At 46.4% G+C, this 19,085-nt stretch overlaps 1 non-coding gene across 1 annotated transcript; it reads right to left on the bottom strand.

Annotated features, from left to right (window-relative positions):
• Window positions 1-33: 33 nt before the first annotated feature.
• On the bottom strand, window positions 34-105 carry TRNAD-GUC (transfer RNA aspartic acid (anticodon GUC)). Its single transcript has one exon. It is a non-coding gene; the product is annotated as a tRNA-Asp (tRNA).
• Window positions 106-19,085: the final 18,980 nt, after the last annotated feature.

A 19,085-nucleotide genomic window follows, 5' to 3' on the forward strand; every position in this document is an offset into this window, starting at 1 on the left:
TGTTCAATTTATATTAAAAAAAAGAAGAAAAATCTCCCCGTCGGGGAATCGAACCCCGGTCTCCCGCGTGACAGGCGGGGATACTGACCACTATACTAACGAGGAACACGAAAGCGACTTTCAAAATAATAGATGACAACGTGACACTGTCCGTATGGATAAATACAAAAGCTGTAGCAGCTCGAATGGGCTAAAATATGACTAATTTCTCACGTCCACAACGCTTCTCTATTATCAATGCGCCCCTTAATTCAAACGCATACATGATGCTTCTTTCGTTTTCTTTCTTTACTTATTTTGCTATTTCCTTTTTATTTATTTTTACTGCGATTTGATGTATTCAGACCTCGATCGCGTTCATTGAATACGGAATGAGCATTGGGTGAGTTGGGACCACTGATCTCCACTAGGGGTTGGGACTGCCGGAGTGAAAATGATATCCCGAAGGCGAAGCCGCACCGCAGCCATCTTAGGAGGGGCGCGGAGGGGCACGTTAAAACATTACCTCACGGCGAAGTAGCGCTTTTCTCACACTTCCCACGGTGATATGACTACTTATTTTAGCAGAGAGATGCTGATCTACGTGTATCTCGGTATTATCCAGAACATCCTGGCACATTTTATTGGATATAGTTATCAATGCCCAGGCGAAGTCACTACTTTCGTTGGGAACAACCAGCTTTTATTTTCTAATTAGCCTAACATTATTTTCTAATTAGCCTAGCATTTACAATAACAGAGCCAAATCACTTAATCTGTAAGCGAACATCACCCGACAAGGCTCTATTTCAGAGGTGAAAGAGGGGCAAGCGTTTGCTTTACTTCTGGTAAGAAGCTACGGGAGCTTCCATTCCAGCAATTTTCGTTGTTGTTGTGGTTAAACCTCTTTGTTCGGAACAGATTCATGATTTGCCCCGTCAAAAGACGGGGACGAGGACAAAAGCGCGCCGCGTTGTCCCTATACTTTCTATTTCTTGTCTCCGTCTTTTTGCGCTGCAAGTCATGACTCGTGTCCATTATCGCGCCATAATCAACAACATATTACTGTGCCCAGTGGCGTAGCTAGGTCGTCTGGCACCCGGGGCTCTTAGCTCTTCTGTCACCCCCCCCCCCCCCCCCCCCCCGGATGTAGTCGAGGAAGGCGGGGATATCGACAATTTTCGGGTGTCTTCAGACGTATATGACACCCCCCCCCCCTCCCCTCTACTGGCCCCATGCACCCGGGGCCCACGGCTCCCCGGCCCCCCCTGTTGCTACGCCAGTGACTGTGCCTCTTCCAAGAAAAAGGCTCTCGCAGTGTTTTCCAGACAGATAACTTGCAAACGACGTCACGCTCTTACATAGACGAGCCATTACAGCCTTTGTTGCGCTGCTAGAGATTTGCAGAGATTGCCCTGCTAGAGCTAGCGATATTGACTACTTGTTGAGAGTTACCCAGCGGTCCGCCATTTTTTCTCCAAAGCTACGCGGTAAAGCCAATACTCGCGCGCGCAGGAGTCAAACTTAATACGGCGACTTATGTCATTCGTTTCATGTCACGCTTTAGCTTGGGCCACAAGGTATACCTGTTCATGGTCGTGCATGTCATGACATGGCATTCATGATATGCCTTTCGTGTCATGTCATACATGTGTATGTAATATCATTCCTGTCATGCGTGTCATTAATGTCATGTCGCATTCTTGCCGTGCCTATCATGTCATGACTTCATTCATATCATGCGATGTCAGTACATGTCATGCCATTCATGACACCAATTTTACGAAAGCGGCTGATGGCGATGTTGGCCCTGATGGAAAGGAAAGTCGGCGTCGCTTACGCTAAGTTGGCGTTCCGCAGCGCGGCGGAACATTTGACGTTATTTTAGACCACGCGATGACGCTCACCGAGTAGAGGCGCGAGCGGCGCAGGAAAAGGGTGTTTCAGTAGTTCTGTTCAGCAGAGCCAAGGCTACGCGACTCGCGAGCGCATGCAGATTCTTGTGCAGCGATATGTAATGTCACAGTTTGGAGACCGCTGGAAGACTAAATGGCCTTGACAAGTGGTCTTGTCAGCTTGGAAGCTTCTTTGCAGGTCGCAGGGCTGTTTATTGCGCGATTGTGCTTCCTTTTTAAATAAAATATTCATTGAAGCTCTGTGGTATTGAAAATAGAGGTCCTCATTTGTTCGAATAGGCATAGGCTATCCATACCTTTAGAAAGAATTTTTAATTGGCTTCCTCCATCACTTCCAAAAATATAATAAACTTTGTCCTGTGTGCACATTAAAATGTATTGTGTATGTGCATGGTGTTTACAGAGGAAATATTTAAAAGATGTTGAAGTGAGAAAATACGTATGAGGCAGCCGCCGCTAGCACTCCTAATGCGCATGTCCTCCTATTGTCAGTATTTGCATAAATAAAGCAAAAGTATGAATTAAAAGCCGTGCACCTCCGCGCCAACACTGATGCAGTAAGCTATTAGCCCTAGTAAAATTTCAATTGAAAACGTCGAGGAAAGTCCAAAGAAATCTTCAACGATGTTGGTGACAAAGTTCTGCTAATGACACCTTAGGTGTGTGTGTGGGGGGCGGGGGGAGGCACTTCGGCATCGAGGGGGGGGGGACTCAGGCCCTCCCCCCTCCGGGAAACTCCGGCCGAGCAGTGGAATCTAATATGCCAAGTACAGGGTAATCTAATATGCAAATCGACAACCCGGAGACATCAAAGAGGGAGCGAGAGAAACAAAGACGGTAAATTGGATGCAGTGAATGGAAGCAAAGAAATTCCATGGATATTTACAAATGACGCCTGAAGGAAATCCGGATCGAGATAGAATGGGTGGAATCACTCAAGGGGCAGTGCCTCGTTATTTGAGGCATGAGCTGGTTACGTGATGGCAAAAACATACTGGAAGAAGTATTCGGAACAGGAGGAGGCATGTGTCTGCCGCACCAAAAATCCGGAGACAACTCAGCACACCGTAGTGAACTGCCAATATATTTACAGAGCGAGAACCATTGGGAACGTCCATCTTCCAGAAGCGGTGGGATTCGAAGTGGATGGAAGCATTAACTGGTCAGTGGTTGAGATAAGCAAGATACGTTTAGAGTATTGATTTTTTTTTAAAAAGCAGGAAAGAGATCGACACAGCCGGGTTACTTAGGGGCGTAGGTGCGTACATTATAGAGACAGAGGTTTTAATAGACATACAAAATGTCAAGGAGCGTCAGCGAAAATGCTAGAATGCCATGGATGTAGTAAAGCCTGATGAGCTCGAGCAGGCAGGGGACTATTTGCCGCCACTCCGTTTCAAAAGGGATGCCATTTGAAATCATCGTCATCAAGATCGCGTTTTTGCATAAGAACCTGCATTTTGTAACGATTAAACTAATTTTCTAATCTTACCTCCCTTCATGATAAACCGCCCTGCCGCTGTTATTGTCGGAGCGTGAAGGATGATAATAAAATAAATTAAAATGGTTCTTTGCAAATTATGGCTTCTGAAGTAATGCGCCTAATGCACGCAGCTCATCTACAGCAAACTTTTTTTGTAGCAATGCGCAGGCTGGCTTCATTTACTATAGCGCACCTTTTCTTTATTTTCCGTTCTCCCTGTTGACTACTTCTTGTTTTTCTATACTTTACTTCCTACTGAATTCCCTATCATACGGGTAATTCATACGGGAGGAGTGTCTTCATTTATTGTAAAGTTGTTTTTTCTACCATACGCAGAGTTATTACACCATGACGGCGCGCATTAAGCATGACAATTACAGTCTGCCGAAACTCATTATGGATACAAATAGAATTGCGCGTATGACGCAGGCCAAATAAACGCAAGCTTCACGGATGTTTCTTTGCTACCGTGCGTACGTGATACACAAAGTTCGAGAGGCGGAACTGCATGCTTGCTAAGCTCAAGCGCGTTACGTTTCATTCTCAAGCCCACGGTCCACATTTTGTGGGATCTGCGTGCACGACAACGTGGCACGCACTAAACCTTCAGTGTGCATCGAAAGGGCCTCGCGGTCCCCGAGGGCTATCGCCGCCGCTCGCTGCGTGCGCTTTCCAAAAGCTTAGAAGGCGATGTGCCGCTTCCGGGGCGCTGTGCCATCACATAATTTCATCCGGTGGCTTCGTCCCCAAGACTGCGTGTTTTCTGAGGCTACCACTCGCATATACTTGACCCGGAGGGTCACACCGCGACTTTCTTCTGCTGTTGAGCGCAATTAGCCCCGAAGCGGGTACTTTTCGTCGCTGGGGGAGGGCGGGGGGGGGGGGGGTTGTTAGTAGCCTCGAGAGCAGCCATCGCCGGTGCATTGCATGACGTGCGCTGGCAGATGCCTAGGAGAAGCGAAGTGGGGCTTCCGGCGTGACCTGGCTTCCTCTCGCCTTGAGTGTGAGTCACGAGTACTTATACCGATGGCGACAGAGTATACGTATACGAGTCCCGTTACCTATTCCGTGCGCACTGCTCAGTTTGCTCGGTTGGCCGGTCAGAGGTTAACTCCATAGATATGCTGACAGAACCACTGTGCATCCTTCTTTTCTTTTTTCTTTTTTCTTCAATATGGCGCGGAAGTGTCACGGAAGAAATGCGTGAGCTAACATTCCTCGCAGTCTCCACCACGGAGGTATACGGACTGCAATGTGTAGTCGTTGACTCGATCTTTCGTGGTGACCGCGGAAGCGCCGGTCACGTTTTCGTTAAGCGCACAGTAACGGACTACTTCAAGTACGGCGCAGACTATAGAATGCACGATCTCCGCTCCCTCTGGATGTTCTGTGAGGAACTCGTCACTTCCGACCGGAAGTCGAGATGGGTCGGGCCATTAAGTATATATATATTTCTCAGGCTTGCAGCTGGTGAATATAGCTACAGAGGCAGCCACGGCATGATGGCCAAATAAAAATGGCTTCACAGTACGATATCGGAAGCGACAAAAAAATAAGACAAGCACATTGTGCAGAATGCATCAGTTGGTTTTAGTTTACAGTGTACGATGGGACATTGAAATTTGTCCGACACAAACTCTACAGCCACGCTCGGAACATTAATGTGTGAAAGAGTCATGGCATTCGTTTAACAAGCAAAAAAAAAAAAAAAACTACGTTTATTTCGGCACTTTAGGCAATGAATTTCGAAAGCTGCCGACTGCACGTGGTCTCGTTACAGAGAAAGTAATTTGTGTTCTTCTTGCGCAGAATGGGCTCCCAATCTTTGTCTGTTCTAAGTACATGGTTTTAAAGTGTGTATGCTTGCCGACTCCTGTTACCATAACGGACTTTCAGTTCAGTTTCACAGTAACTGACGAGCAACTAATTCCGTTATTATATGAACTCTCCAGTTTCCAAGCCAGCCTTTATCCCTTCGTATTTGCACCCATCCTGCTGCTCCTTTAACTTTCCTGCTTAAATAGTGGTCTACGACAGCACTGTACGCGTGGCATATTGCTTTGTTTCGCGACGACACTTTTCGCCCCAGTAATGTAACAGGTCACTCGACGAGATGATGAAGAAAGCGTTCGACAGCGCGTTGTTACAGCGCACATTTGTTTAACTCAATGCAAGGTACGAAAGTTCTAATTAAAGAGCAAGAAATTTTCTTAAGGTATCGCGCTGCGCTACCGAAAGCGAAACTTTGTCACTTTGTTTCTAAGACTATCGTTCCTTTTCTTCCAACGCGTAGTCTCCATTTCTTTGCACGCATTCTTCCTCCGCAGATTGGGAAGCTTGAAAATATTCTTATTGGAATATTCTACCGTATACGGTAGAACTTCATTCTATACATTGCAGAGACAGGGTTGCACTGCTGTGCAGATCGCCTCTGTTGTCTCAAATCACTGGCCTCGCATTCGATTGAAGTTGGGGCGGGGGCGGGAGCACTTTCCATTTCATTCTCTCCACTCCTTTGCACTGTTAAGCGAAGAGTGCGAAGGCACGCATTGTCGCACGGCAAGACCACTTTTCTTGCTGCAGGTCGCTCGCCTGCATATTTTCAATATGTTTGACAGATCTTTCAACGCTGCTCGAGCACGTTCGCGTGTCGGCACACGCAAGTCTATAGACTATTTCACTGAAGCGTTTAGGTGCTGCCATCTTGGGCTGTTAACGCTGCTGTTTTCTGTCTTCAGCGACGAAGTGTGCGGTACTACAATCGATTCGCAAGCTCGAAAATAGTTGTATAAATGCGTTCAGCGTTTCATGACCACGTTACGACATTGTGCGTCCGATAAAACAGAGAAATCGTTTGTGTAACAGCCCAAAGTGGCGGCGCCCATGAATTCTAGATAATATCGTCTATAGGCGCGTCTTGTGAAACTCTGTGATTGAACTTTGCTCTTTCGCGAGAAACTCTGTCGCCGCACGTTCACGAAACGAGAACATCAGGCGGCGCTGGCATTTCGTTCAGCCTACTGGTGGTGAGATTACGTAACCTGTTGATACCAAATAACAACTAGTGATTGCAGAAAAGATGGTGCCACCCGTACCACAATACATCCATGCTCGTGCGCTTTCTGAGTTTCCTGCAAAAAATAGTTGATCCTTACTTTCAGGAAGACCCTATAGCTGGTGATACTTCACACATGGGTAGGACCGTTGCCTCGTTATGTTCTCCTGCGCCATTTATGCACCACGAGCGCTGGGGACAAAAAGGCAAAAAAAGGAAAAGACAAGTGAACGAAAGCTCCTCTTACCCAAAGGAGTCAGAAGGCACTGTAAAAGTCCTCCAATAATTGCGCTATGAACACTAGAGTTCGCCACTTATATGTCACAATGGTTTTCTTTATAACCAGTCTGATTATAATGCCTGAATAACTGTCAGTGATCATGCATGCGTTTTCGTTGTCTCTTGGAATCATGCATGTGGCAAGCCTCAGCAAAATGCTCCAATTACCGGTGGCCTCGCATCAGCATGCAGGGTGTTTCATGTAACATGAACCAATGGTTTAAAGAAATAGTGGTTAACCGCAACTGAACGAAACCAACGACATATGGTTTGACATCATGTTATGCTCCTTAGGATATATTTTACATTGCACCTAGTTAGTAAATAACTAAGAACAATTATGCAAAATTTTCAATATTCACTTTGGGGTCAAGTGCGTTTCGTAAGGCGCGCGATTTTTTTCCCAGCGTTTAAAGAAAGCCCGTAAAATATGAAATAAAACCACGTGACTTCGCTCATGCGCTACCGTATTGCAGCGCTCTTTTCTTTTCTTTTTGTGTGTTTAAATATGGACCGCTGATGTAACTATCAGTAGAATAATGCGCAGTTTGAATTTTGATGTTACATGAGGTCGAAATTGTTTACACGGCGTCATCTGCAAACCGGTCAAGCTGTGCGCTCACTAATCCAATCTGTTGCCAGCATTTGCAACGGATTGGTCCCAACCGAGCCATAAGTACGCAGTGCTACACTTGTTAGTGCGAGAACTATACACAGGCCTAGTTTTCTTTTTCAGAAAAAGTACAGGTTGCTCAGAAATAAGGCGAGCAAGAAAGTAATGGGTGCTGTAATAAAGCAACGATAACTAATGCTTGGCTGCTGTATAACCACTATTCACGAAACAATTACTACGCTGCATCGGCTCATAAGAACAGGCACCGGACAATCGGTATAGAGAACACATCTAATTAACAAAGATGGTCGGCCAATGACAAAGGGCTGTTCAAAAAGAAAATCTTCGTGAATTCCGCCCCACATAGTTTCATCTTCGTATTACTACACCAAAGCGCCCACCAAGAAGCCACTGACGGCAGCTTTAAAGTTGAGGTGTAAGGAGGGAATACCGCAGGAGTAGCGGAATAGTCATTTCCCTCGTAAACCTCCTCACCTTTCGCCGAGTGATCGCCCCCACGAAATTTGCGCCGGCCGGCGCAGTCCTATAGGCGCGCAAACGACCGCTGGCCCTCTTCTTCCACCCAACCTATGCGACACGCGTGGACAATAACGTCCGGCTCTGATGTAAACACACACTTGCACAATAGGAGCGCCCACAAATGGGACTATATAGTGCCCTCTGAATGTCTATTTAAATCGGGATCCTCCTCTCCCACGGAGGGCGGGCGCCAACGAGAGGAGAGAGGTTTATACGGAACAGTGCGCGACCACGTGTGCCGCTGTGTGCTGCGGGCTTTCGTTTTGCAAATCGAGTGTACGAAACTGAGCAGCTATAGTGCGCTTGGGACCTCACGGTGATGCCCGCGGTTTCGTCATGTGCGCGGCCACTCCGCGGCGTGTGCAAAGCACAACGCGAATTACATTGTATGCAGGCTCCAAAAACAAACACATAAGCAGAACAACACAAGAAGCCGCCAGAAGCATATTAGAAGAAGAAGAATGTTTTGCGAACTGCGTTAGAACAAATCACAGTGCACTGTAATTTGTAGCGAATGAGAGACAGAGAGAGAAAGAGAGAGAGAGAAGCCTCAGCTGATGGTCACACGGGGACACCGTCCCCTTTGGGCAGAAACAATGGCCCGACTTTGCTTGTCAGAAAGAACAATGGCTCCGGGTACAATGGCCTCAGGGCTAATAACTTGCGGGTAATCCTCAAGCGATTAAGGAACTCCACATTCATGGCTTTGCAGGAAGGTATTTCCGCGTGTTTTTTTTCACCCGCATCCTCATGACCCCTTGTTTCTTTCAAAGAATGATGACCACTTGGATGGACCTTAAGAGCTTTCTAAACACGCAAGCAGCCATGCGCGAAGGAGAGAGAGAGAGAGAGAGAGAGAGAGAGAGAGAGAGAGAGAGAGAGAGAGAAAGGGAAAGATAGAGAGAAATGCAGTCTACGTGCAGTACTGTCGTGTTTCTGAAACCCGTTGTATTTGTTTCATTCCTTAAAATTGTGGAAACTGTTGGCCTTACAATAACTTATGTCCTGCCGATCTTGTTCTCAAATAAATCATGGCGCTCTATTTAATGTGATTATTGATAACCTAGAGCTCGCTGCTCTAACACACTTAGCTGAAACAGTGAACTATATCTTCTTTTCACACCAGTCAACGAACCGGAATATACTATTGAATAGTATACAGAGCTTTAGAGAGAGACTGCTGTTCAAATAAAAGCAGACGTTTACCGGCGTACAAGCATGCGCCTACATTCTTACACGCTATTCCGCCAGGAAGGGGAAGATTGGAGACAAATGCCTTTCAAAAGGAGGGTAGAATAAATTGGGGAAAAAAAGTATACCTCAACTTGACATATTCATTTCACTTTACGGCAAGCTTGTCCGAATATATGAGTCATTTCTACTCACTGCTGGCTTTTTATACGATGTACAGTCACGTTCAATAAAAGCTGCCGCACATTGTCCGTTATCAAAGGGGCTCCAAAGACTGCAAGGCGACGGCGCCATATAAATAAAAAAGCCGGTTTAATAACAAATTATAATTGAAATGGAGCCTAGTTCCTTTAGATTTCAACTTTTTTTCGTTTGTCGGCAGCGCCGTGCTGTCTATTAAGACCCCTTCGACGACGGGCACCACGTAGCAGTTCTACTGCGTGCGAATGCAACCAAATAGTGCGAATGATATCTAGAGTATTGGAAGGCAGGCAGTTGGGATTCAGGGTAATCAAAGAAGAAATGGAGTGCTTGACTTAAATCGATTAAAAGAAATCTACGCTCAAGCGCAATGCTAATGGTTGCCAGGACTGTGAGGACACGTAATTTAACGTGTTAAGTCCCGGGTACACACGTCGACTTAGTGGGAGGCCACCTGCACCTTGCATACCACCACCACCACCACCGCGCAGGTGGAGCGGACTCCCAAGAGCATCTGGGACTGGCTCCGCGACCCGAGCAGCCGGCCGAACCGCTGGTACATCCTGGTCGACATGTCCCTGTCCCTGTTCGGCGGCGTCATGCTGCTCGTGTCCGCCTGGCTGTCGGCCGTCGAGATGATCAGCGGCATCTCGTCGGTGCTCGGCTGCGTGCTCATCTGCGTCATCGTGGTGCTGGCGGGGCTCATCTGCGTCGCCGACATCTACCTCATGGTGCGCCACCACCACCAGGCGCTCGTCCAGTGGCGCCAGAACAACTGGGGCGTCCGGCTCGTGCTACCCACCGGGACGACCGAGAGCGTCGTCCCTTCGGACGCCAGGGGTCCGCCGCCGCCGCCGCCGCCCTCGGAGCCGCCTTCGATGCCGCTGAACGGCACGGGCCCCGCCGCCGCGCCGGTCGTCAACACGACGAACGCGACGGCGCCCCAGCAGCAAGATTCGACGGCCACTGACCACCCCGTCGTGTGAAAAGCCGACGCGAACCCTCTAGCATGGGTAGTCTCGATACGTACCAGTGGCGTCGTTTGCATATTGGACAGACGGCTAAACTCTCGTCAGATTCGTACGGACGCCGCCAGCGTGACCGAGTCGTCCTTGCAGCACGGTGCCAGCGTATATGGTACTGAACTCGGCGGTTGGAAGGTTTTACCAAATTTCGGCGGACGGTGGCTATAGCGCGCAGCAATATTACCTTTAGGCCTTCCGACGACGCCTGTTTGAATGGGCGCGCTCGTGCGTGGACGATTGGGGACGGTGTACGTAGAGCGAGAAAAATTCGGCGGCGAAAATTAGTTCCTGGACGACTTGCCGCATTATGGAAAACAAGTAGAGCTCCGAGTAAAGCCGCACAATGGGAAGTGCTTGAAACAAATTCGTGTCACAATATTAAAGTGAAGGACTGGGCTAAGAGGACGCCTGCATGGATCATGCTGTGCCAATGGAACACGGAAGGAAATTAATTGGCTGCTTAAGTACAGGCTCTCCGAAGCTTGTGATGAGCTGGCAGCCGAGCTGCATAAATTTCGGAAGAGAAATAATCGTTTCCCGCAAATAAACCATTTTTGTGAGCCTGCCATACAAGAAAATTTGTGTCGCACTGCTCTCACACAAAGCGACTGCTTTTAGTGTAATGTAAGGCTCCCGTTCCAATCATTGTCCCAGAAGACTGCGAGAAAAAGAAATGAGGTCAATCGCATTATACTGCAAAATAATACGCTGCCTACAACTTGCCGTCTACGCGAATGTTTTTCGGGTATAGTTATTAAACCTCACGCATATATACTAGAAACATCTGTGCGTGATCCTGTGTGCCGCGTCAGGTCGTCCGAGGTGCTTGCTTTTGACAGGCCGGGTCTTCTCGCCTCTGTCTCATCGCCTGCGTTCCTCGCCCTTCGATGGGCTCGACCTCTCTGCTCTTGCGCATACATCGCGTGGCCTAGATGCTAAGTTTCGGCGAACATTTATTCAGCCTGAACCTGCGGTCAACTTTCTGCGCAAATAAAGCATGAGGAGGCGAAGCGCATGCCGTGACAGCGCTCCTGAAGACAGTTCCACAGTACCATTCGCTTTCGTTTAAGCTGGGTAATAGAAAACAAACATCTTGCTTACTACAACGCTTATACTAAACTTAGACAAAGAATACAGCACCAAGTCCAGCTCGGGTTGAATTTTATTTTTCTCTTTACTCTTCAGCAAGGAGGAAGGAAAGAAGGTAGAAGATGGCATTATGTCACGCAACCAGTCTTCTCAAGCCAACTCTCACTGAAGCCATCCCCTTCGCTTTTTCTCTCTCTAAAAAAAAAAGAAAGAAGAAAAGTCGACCCAGCACGCGACCGTTGCACTCTGCGGACTCGAGGCCCGGTGTGCTTAATCCCCGGTATATGTTCTAATCGACGCGCACTTGCTCTGTAGTCTAATAATAATATTTGGGGTTTTACGTGCCAAAACCACTTTCTGATTATGAGGCACGCTGTAGTGGAGGACTCCGGAAATTTTGACCACCTGGGGTTCTTTAACGTGCACCTAAATCTAAGCACACGGGTGTTTTCGCATTTAGCCCCCAACGAAATGCGGCCGCCGTGGCCGGGATTCGATCCCGCGACCGCTCTGTAGTCTATATCAAACTACTCTGTGCATATTTACTGCCGATATGCTCGTGCAACCTCGGTCCTTTATTGCAACGCGAACATTCATCGCCCTCTTTGCGGTGTGACAGTGAGGCAGCAGCACTTCGCCGATCGCCGGTGATGGAAGTGACTAAAATTTACTTACCGCGACATGATCACGTGTTGGGCCTACCTTGTTGTCTTCAATTTTGCCCTCTGACGGTGCCTCCTAGTTCTTTCCTCCTTCCGGGGGACTGAGTATCTGCTGCAGTAAACGGTTACATAAAACGCGCTAAAACTCTGCAGGACTAATTGGCGCAGTAGTAGTTGCTGTCCTGAGTGGCCGTGGCACATACCCACAGTGGGGGTTTGGCCAAGAATCGGGTGGTTCAATTAGGTGCATAATAATAATAATAATAATAATAATAATAATAATAATAATAATAATAATAATAATAATAATAATAATAATAATAATAATAATAATAATAATAATAATAATAATAAACAAATAAAAGAAAGCTATGGTTGGGAGGGAGAACGACCAATCTAACATGGAAATCGATTGGTTTCAATGAGGTAATTTTGGATTGCCAAGCAAACATTTCTGTGGCTGAACCCAATAATGGAGGCTCCAAAAGGTAGGATCACAGGCACTGATAAAGTAACACTTGTGTGGTAATTCCACCCCAGTGCTCTTCCCTTCTTTGCCTCGTGGACTTTGCCACTAAGCTTCGTGTATTTGTTTATTTATTTATTCGTTTATTAAGTTAGAAACATCTCCCATATAGCCATAGAGGCATGAAGGGGACCTAAAGGAAATATGGAGGCACTAATATGCAAAATTTAACACATGGGTACTAGCATTAAATCGACAGATATGAATAAAAAAAAAGAAGCAACCCACGATGTACATCAGCGGATACCATAAGATCATGTTACAGTAAATTGAAAAATATAATTATGAAATTGCACCAGGGATGCTGACAGAGAAAAGAAATAGCAGCGCTGCTTTATGATTATGTTACCACACGAACCAGTTGTCCTTACTTTTGGAACTGAAAAAAAGTTTGAAAGGTCAACAAAGCAATAATAATAATAATAATAATAATAATAATAATAATAATAATAATAATAATAATAATAATAATAATAATAATAATAATAATAATAATAATAATAATAATAATAATAATAATAATAATAATAATCAATTACGCGGTCGTCCCACATACGCTCATCAAACAAAACAGGGCAAGACGACTGTTTCAGGAAAAGAAAGAAATGAACACGACGTAATATTATGCTATTAAATTGTGATGGTAGCTAATGTTAACTACATTGCAATAAGCGCATAAATAACGAATTCCAAAACAACACTAAAGGAAGACCCCCCCCCCCTCGCTCTATGAAGAACTGGTAAGCCATATAATTATGTAGATTCTTAGGAAAAGGCATGATCAGTAGATGTCGGAATTTTTCGTAGTCCCTCTCAGAGCCTACGACGTCAGGGAGGTAGTTCCAGAGGCGAATGGCTTTCACGTACTGTAGAAGAGCTGGAGTGGCTTTCTGGGCTGATGAGCTGTGAGGTCAGGGTTACAGGACCTTTGCTTCTGTAAATGGCCTATCGTCCAGTCTATTCAAGGCACGTCAGAGAGTGTGGCGTTGTTTATCGAAGCGAGAACAGTGGCACAGGATGTGATTGTTGATCTCTTCACAACAGCACATAGCGCACATGGATGAGTAAACCATTCCAATGCGATATTTATATGAGCTGGCAAAGGCTACTCCTACCCATAGCCGACAAAGCAGTGTTGCGTCACATCACTAACCGTTTGTTGGTAACTGCAGTTTTAGTGATGAATCGAGGCTGCATAATCGACGGTTAGAGTTCTGAGGCGTGTTTCAGTGACTAAAGGTGAGAGTATACGCGCGAAATGGCGAACACCTCTCACCGCATATGCTCTTGACAAAGGCATAAGGGGTTTCTGTGTTCCAGCCTGGGCACCTCGGAAAGCGTCATCGGTGTGCAAGTCTACATTTATGTCCCTTATTAAGGAGGTTGGCTATATCGTCTGGAATATTCGTTTCACTAATAACCATCAATCTCTCTGTCCGTCTCTTCTTGGTGGTTGCCTTCTTCACACTACTCAGAAGGCAGGCCAACATACTATTCCACGTTGTTTCTATGGCAGTACTCACCATCCTCCGGTAGTCCTTTAGTTTACTTGTAGCCACTTATGCAACTTAGTGTAGCACATGCATCTGAGAAGATCGTTGAAACGCCGGACTTGACGGCCCAGCTACGAACATAGAATCTTGCACATTCTTTTGATGGGGCCCCACGACGGAATATTCCAGACGATACAGCCAACCTGCTTCACAAGGAACCGAAATATGGACTTGAGCCTCAGGTTCCAGCACAAGAACTTCTAGCGTGGAATTAGGCAAGTCGCAAGAAAAGCGCTCCAGGAACAGCACTAGCTTTGCCTGCTAGATGGTGTAGACAGCCTGCGCAGAGTTGCCCCCATGGCCGGAACTGGTCGCCAAGTGTTGCAACGTGCATCTTTCTTCACAGACAACGAACTTTGTCTAAAGCAGTCCGTTAAGGAAGGCGCTTTTGTGGCTCTGCCTAGGGAAGGCTTTAACGAAAAAGCACTAGGGGCAATCAACAAGAATTTTAAGCCTGTTAAAGTCAGCTTATCAAAAATTAAGAAAACCATGACTTCGTTCTGTGAAGAAATTGGCTGCGAAAGATTAGCTAAACAGGTCAGAAAGAGCAAAGAAGATTCTCTTACAGCGTTCTTCAGTGCCAAGACCCATAAGGTTGATGTCCCGTTTCGAACGATTATTATTAGTGAACGGGACACGTGGCAATATCACGTCAGTAGTTTTTTGCTAAATGCCCGGCAGCTTCTTCATTTGAATGACCCTTTCTTGACCAGAAACTCGGATGAAGTTTTTCAATATTTCATCGGCAGCCAAGAAATAGGCTGTTTGTTCTCCATTGACCTACATGACCTTTTTCACTCGGTTCCGCATCCCGAGCTTCTAAAAGCCGTTAAACAGTGCATTGATGTAAGTGGCGAAGCTAGTTTTGTGTCTAAAATGGAGATGTCGGCTTCGAATAATGTTTCCCCTCTCGGGAGCTTATCTCAACCGCAACTTCTTAACTTTTGAACATGGCACATTTTTGCGAAAAAAGGGCATTTGCATTGGTTCACGTCTAGCGCTCATTTTATGTGATATCTTTTTATCCTACTTTGACCACGCACTGCAATGTGTTTTTACTTCATCTCATCCTAATGTTTTCAAACTTTTTAGATACGTTGAAGATTTTGAATTGTCGTTGACAATAGGTGCCCTTTGCCATGCCGCGAGATGGTTGAGCAGTTTTTAGATGTTTTTAGAGCAAATGCAAAAGGACTTACGTTTACTAATGAGCTACCAAAGGACAGTTCGTTGCAGTTTTTAGACCTTAACCTAACAATTTTGAGTGATCACGTTTGCTGTGCGTACCTCCCTCGAGGTAAAAAAAGAATTGTTCCAGTACGACTCGGCACACTCTAAGACAAGCGTGTAATCGCCTTACTTTGCCTGGAATCGGCTTTGCGCAAGTCATGTGCGCATATGATGCAGGCGAGTTTTCGCAATCAACTTGAGAGACTTTTAAAAGCAGGCTACCCTCAGTCTGTCTTGAATTCCGTGATTGAGTCCCTGCTGCAGAAGCTGAAGGCTAGCGCTGCGAGTGTGATAACGCACTTGAAGGAAAGGGAGCGTGTTAAGCCAGAGGTGGTCCCTTATGTGCACCGTGTGAACCATAACCTCAAGAAGGTAGCTACCAGATATGGCATTCCGGTTGTCTTTTTGGCTCCCAACAAGGTGGCTCAATTGTGCCCCCGGATCATACGCTGTGGGCCCCGGGGCTGCCGCAAGCAGCACGCCAAACCTTTCAGGGACTGTGTTGAAGGGGTGGCCTACGAGATACCCCTAGATTGCGGCAAGTCCTACGTTGGAAAAACGGGACGTTGTATTATTGACAGACTCAGGGAAGCATGCTAATAGTATCGGTAAGTGTGGCAATGCGCATCTTCCTGCGCACTGTAAAGCCTGTCGTTGTACGCCATGCTTTGAGCAAGTATTAATTCTTGGGAAAAGTAGGGACCAAACTGCAAGGGAGTAGTTGGAAGTATTTTATAATAAAAAGAAAAGGCCTGATTGTGTCAGCGATACATCTATCCCACTGTATTCTGCAGAAATGTAGTTTCTTCTAAATATGTTATCATGACCATGTTGTTCTGTGTCACACCTTGGCTCTCTGCGCACCCGCGGAAGTTGTCATTTTTTCTATAAGTTTTTGAGGCTGTCATTGAACAGTTGGTAGTTTGGCGCTTCACCGTCTTTTTTCTGTCCCTTGTCACGATATCTATTTCGCGCCACAATCAAGTATACCTACGAAATATACGTAAAAGCTCCAATGTGATTTGCTTGGGAGCCGTGGTAGACAGGCTAGCCTTCTTCACAATTCATGTAAGAGCAAGGTACACATGATGCTTTCTGAGGCACCCCAGATGAGATGGCATTCTTGTTACGGCTGAGTATCTCAATTACACAGAGTGCTGATTAGCCGAAACTGATGTGGAAAACGCTGCCTTAGGTCTTTTCTCGGGCAAGCGAACGACATGGTGGTCATGAACTACGTATATATGGCGAACATGAGCCTGGAGTGCGTCAACAGGTATATATTAGTCATTAGTGGGCGTCCTCTGGTGATGGCTATTGTTACTGCGGCTGAAGCATACCGAGGTAGCCCCAGACATGGTCGAAGAGCTCGACCTTGAGTGCTTTGTAGGACACAGATGCCCGTTTTGTCGGCACTGGACAGCACTGGTGTGCTATATCGCAAGTGTCCTATATAAGAAGAGCGCTCTCTATATGTCACGGATATGCCCCACGTCTTACCGGCGAGAAAACTTAGTATGTCGGCGATAGAGGTAATCCTCTTCTTGAAGTATGAGATGTGGGGGCTCCATGAAATGTCTCTGTCAATAATAACGCCTGGGAACCGGTGAGATTTTGCGTATCAAATTGTTTGGTGGTCAATAGAAAAGTGGTACCTGGTCTTGGGCTTGTTGGTAACAGTCGCTAAGGCACACTTCTCGGTCAAAGTGCTGAGGCTTTGAGCACGCAGGTATGTCAGTTTCAAGATCACACTGCTTTTTCGAGCCATGCACGCGCTTGAGGACATGTAACTGCCGAGGCTCAAATGCATATGTCATCAGCATGTACGGAAAGGTTGACAGTCTGTCGTAGAACCTAGGCGAGTCCAATGCTTGCAAGGCTGAACAAAGCGGGGCTGAGAACCCCGCCCTGCGGGACAAAAACTTTGACGGTGCGTAGTTAGCTTGCGGGTGAAAGATTTATTTACACTTGGAAACGTTGAACTTCATTAGCCAAGTATTGCACCAAGTACAAACAAGTCTGAGAACATTTTGGATCGTTCAATGAATCATCAGTATGCTTCCTTTAAAATATTTTCTAATAAAAATTTCGTGCGTACTGTTGCTATATTCTCATTCAAATCTCACATTTATGGTCCGAATTGTACAGCACATAGCCCTCCTAATTTCCAGGTTCGTCAAGAAGACCATGCGAATTTCCTTGCTTTACGCCTTTCATATGAGGCAATGTTTAAAACAGGGTGACTATATATGTTACTGCCGGCGTGCCCTTCGAGGTCGCTTTAAGAGGCCAATACAAAAGCGCGTTCCCGCTTTTATTGCGACAGCAATTACAGGGACACCAAAGGGACACCATTCATTTTTCATTTCTTAGTAGCAAAGTTTTCAACAATTTCAGAGCTCGCATTCGAAGATTTTAGTTGAAGTACATGAGAAAAGCTTAAAGATTTCATCATTAGGTTTTGGTGTGGCAGTTGCCAAAGCTGCTAATTAAATATACAGACGAATTTTGCAGACTAACCAGAGTAACTGTTGAGGCCTTTAAAGGTAGCGTAGGCTGCAGCGTGTCCAAACAGTTCGCTTCATTCATCGCTGTGCTTCGTTGTTAACTTCGGATGCTGAAGTTTCTCGCTACGCAATGCCCCGAAATATACAACCCTTTCTAAAATCGGTGGTGTTAACATTCGAAAGTCACGAAATTCTCGGGGGATGATTTTTAACAGCGGAGCTGTTCCAAGTCAAGCCTTCGCCGACCGTTGTCACGCAGGAGAGCAGGTTCCGGAGCTCCGCTCTCTCTCTCTCTCTCTCTCTCTCTCTCTCTCTCTCTCTCTCTCTCTCTCTCTCACACACACACACACACACACACACACACTTGCACGAGCTTGCACGAGAGCGGCAGCGCAGATGTCCTGCAAACCACGAGCGTCGAGAGCGAGAAGCGCAACCAAAGCGCCAGCGGGGGGAAGCCGCTACCGCCGATGATCGAGAACGGGAAGCGCAAGCCAAACGGCGTGGAGGCAAGCCAAGCCAAGCGCCAGCAGAGGCAAGCTAACTCCCAACTTTGAGAGTAGGAGGCCGAGCAGATACGTCGACGCAGAGGGATTCCTCCCACCGAGGGCGCCGATGGATGGTTCAAGAGAGAATTCCTCGACCGTGAGTGCGGCCACAACTGCAAGGTGTGCGATAGAGTGTCGTTCGATCACAACCTCACGCAACGGAAGAGTGTGCGCAATCCGGAGCCGAAGCTCGAATCTAGCAAAACGACGACAACGAGACGAAAGACTCGTGAAAATCGCACTATGCACGAGTTCAAACTTGAGAAAACGACCAGCAGCATCACTGTTTTGACAGCTTTCACTGCGTGGAGCTGGCTTTTTCTTCCCCCTTATGTAGTACACTTCATCCGTGGGACCATTTTTACGACCAGCATAAGTTAGAATAAAATGGCAGAATACAGCCATCGGTACTTAGTAATGCGTTTTCTTTGGCTGCGTTTATAAGGAACGCTGCAATTAACACGTTAAATAGTGACACATTTTCAAAAAAAAAGCTAGTTGAATGCGTGTTTCGATTTTTTCTACATGTCCGTTCAAAGACTTCAACTATGTTATCTGCGATAGGCGATATTTGAAAATTCCGAAAAATTTAAAAATGAACCCCTAGCATGTACGTTCTACCTTATATGACTGTTTCGCAGAGCGGATTATATTTGCATGTGCATAACATTCGGCAGTATAAGCGGCT

Source organism: Dermacentor variabilis, chromosome 5, assembly GCF_050947875.1.
Source record: "Dermacentor variabilis isolate Ectoservices chromosome 5, ASM5094787v1, whole genome shotgun sequence".
NCBI classification, from domain to species: domain Eukaryota; kingdom Metazoa; phylum Arthropoda; class Arachnida; order Ixodida; family Ixodidae; genus Dermacentor; species Dermacentor variabilis.